Below are 3,560 nucleotides of genomic sequence, written 5' to 3'. Positions count from 1 at the left end.
GATGCTCGTGAATCTTTTGATCTTCAATACTTTTAGATCCTTTTGGTGTTGACGAGTGGTCGGCTGCAACTTGATCATCTTCATCCTTTGATTGCATCCATGTCGTGTCTTCACTTTACGGCTTGCCATCTGGCACGTTCTCTTCGCCTTTAGTTGGTTCGTATGCAACATCTGCACATGCAATAGAGCTAAACACGTAATGAGAACAACCGTTAAGAATATAATCAATCCTAGAAAGTTTTTAAACGAAAAACTCACTAAGAATTGACTTCAAATTAAACAAACTATACATATGAGACCAACTCTCAGTCAAACACCGACTGACAACAGTTTGAAAGTAAAAAAATGTTCAATTAACCCTTTAACTTTCAAAACTTGTCAACTTCGACCTTTATGAAGGTGCAACTGTTTTCCGACTTACAATCAGGATTTTGGGTAGGATAGACTCGAGTTCCAACATCGGTCAATCAAAAATAAACTAGAAGCAAAATCTTTTTGGCTTTTATAAAATTTAGATTAAAACACACCTAAAATCTTTTTGGTATTTTTCATTTTTCAAATGTAAAGACGGAAAGCAATAAATAAATATATACAGAGATGCAGAAACGGAGGAATGTAAATAAACATTTACAGACATTCTTTTTGCGAGTTTCGAGGGTAAGAGAATCATATCAGTGTACGGTTACGCCAAAACACTCTTGTTGTTAAATTAGTTAACATTTAAATAAGCATCCTGTAACGATTATTGGTATTGTTGTCCACATAAGCTCAACTTAACAGATGTAATCATGTTTAGGGGATACGTTAAGGTATGATTTATATTTACCGACATGTGTTCATCCACACACGGCACATTCCCGTATCAAGGTATGCTTGAGAGTTCATCTTACTGGTGAGTATACCGTTTATCATCGGTTTGACCGTCTAAAAGATGTGAGAAAATCACTTATTTTGGATTGAAAACAAGCCCTATGTGATAGAATTACTTATTGATGAGGAACTTGATTTTCATATGCATGAGGGCACAGGAGTAAGTCCGTGAACAGGTTAGTACCAACGTACAGACAAAGAGACGAACTTGACTCCCGCAAGAAAGCTGTGATATAGTGTCACTTATTTTGATTGGACATGTGATTATTGATCACTTATTGAGGTCGTATGCAATATGTACACGTATGTATAGTATCATGGAAGATCTAGACTTCGTCCCCGTTATTTTTCGGTAAAAGAAAAAACCATTATACCAAGATGATAAACAGCATAAAGACCAAATATCACAGAACCTCGACAAACTATCAAACGAAATTTCGGTACCAAGACCATATGCCAATGAGCGGTTCCCACACGGTCTTCAGTCGATTTAGGTTTATATCGCCCTGCACACTTTAAAATAATTGTGAGCCTACCGATACATCGAACATAGAGCTACTTATCGTTTTTCATTTTAAGTTTAGTTCGAAGAGGTTTTGACAGACCACTGATTTACTATCATTTTCTCTTTTTCTCGCCAGGAAACTCATTTTTGATTTTCTATTGTTTTTGTCCTTTTTGGCCGTTTTACAATGTTTTGAATTTTTCGGATTTGGATTTAGTCCCCCTAAAATTCAAAAAGTAAATTCAAACTCTGAAAGACATCTTTTTGGATTTCTGAAGAAAAATATTAACAAAAACGATTTCCCGATGTCGGTTAACTCATGTTTTACCTCAATGCCGTTTACCAAAATTAAATTCAAAAAGTAATAATGATTTATCAAATTTTGGAAAAATGAGTTGGCACGCTGGTAATCGGTGTGGACCATGACAACATTGACGAGTTTCATATGGAAACAATCACGTGTGTGGTGATATTTGAGATCAACATGTCTGGCCAAAGAGTGTTGTACGAGATGATAATAATTCATAAAGCACCTTAAATATCGACTAGTATAAGAGAGATTAGAAACTTAAAACCGTATCCTGCAACTGCTTCGTGCATTGCCAGGAATCTGAATGCTCTCCCAAACTGGATATCCACCCAGTGTGGATTTCAAGGACGATTATGCAGCTACTTCAATAAACCGAGAAATCCTTTCATAGCAACAAGATCAGAAACCTCCAGGTCTGGCTGGTCTTCCACATTGCACCAGCGAAGGTCTTGACTTTCTCTTTGAGAAGTAGTGTGCGGTTGTTCAATCCACGCCAAGGCATCCACACACCCGGTTGGTTTGTCCAACAAACACATTTTCTTCAATCACACTGTGAAGAAATGTACACTGCACGTTCATCTTGTTGATTTTGAACTTCAGACGTGCTACAGGTGCGTACATTTTGATTGAATCTATCCTGAGGATCTGATCAAAGCCTTTAACAATCAAACTTTGGAATGATTTTCATTTTGTCGAAGCTTTCAATTTATTTCATCATCATTCTATCATCTAAAGTCTTTGTCTTCTTTTCTTTTTCTCTCTCCATCAAAGGCAACAACTCCTAGATGTAACAATGTTTCGGAGCCGCATGTCGCCGTTCTTGTGCATGGACGCTCCACTATCAACAATCCTAAGACTATCAATAGTTCCTCCTGGAACATCCTGCACACTCATTCAGAGATTAGTTGGAGAGGGGGACCCAAGCCTTCATAGACTTGGGTCGTCCATCATCATCGAGGATTGTGACATCCATTTCCAGATGATTCTGAATTGATGAAGCTCCCCCTGAAACAGTTACCGATTTTGGTCTCCAAAACTGTTTTTGTTTTTCATGTTTAACATCTGATAACAGATTTTGTTTGGATAACCTCTGTTTTGAAAGCCTTTTCAACCTCTTTTCTTTGTTTCTTTTTATGTTTCACTTCTCGTTGTTTAACAAGACGAGGGTCCTGTTTGTGACAACTCTAAAAATTACAGGTATCCATACAATTAATTTATACTTAATTAGTGCTTAATTACTGTGCTTGATTATAATTAAGAATACACTGCTTTCTGTTTTCTGATACAAACATGTTCATGCATCATACCTTATTACTGTCACTCCATTTATTATACACAAAACTATAGTGACAAACTTGATGCACAAAAGCACAGTTAGCACAGTGAGCGGATAACCCAGTAAACATGCTGACATAGCCAGCACTAGATAGACATTGTCTCTGAGGCCAGTATGGGCCGGGAATAGATTACTACACTAGTAGGGAGTGTAGGGAAGTGAGAATCATAAAACTACGTCACTAGGTGATAGTTATAGTGCCAGGAAGTGGCTAAAACATATTTTAACTGCAAAATTCTGCACTCTTAAATGAAATTCAGCATTTAAATATGCTAGTAATGTGCAAAAACTTGACAAAATGATCCTGTATACCTTCTAAAGCATCGGGAATTAATTGTGACACAAAAAGCATAAAAAAGGACACTTTACGGAACAATTAAGCACTTTAACGGAACGATATCCAACCGAACGACCGGACTTTACCCGGAACATAAAAATATTGCCAAAGACATTGTTTATACTTTTCTGAGCTAGTTAGGGTCCCCAAACACTCTAACACCCGTTATATTATAACACACATATTACACACTAACTAAATG

The sequence above is a fragment of the Helianthus annuus genome, chromosome 8, assembly GCF_002127325.2.
Source record: "Helianthus annuus cultivar XRQ/B chromosome 8, HanXRQr2.0-SUNRISE, whole genome shotgun sequence".
In the NCBI taxonomy this organism is placed as follows: Eukaryota; Viridiplantae; Streptophyta; class Magnoliopsida; order Asterales; family Asteraceae; genus Helianthus; species Helianthus annuus.
Note: the sequence above shows the minus strand (reverse complement) of the source record.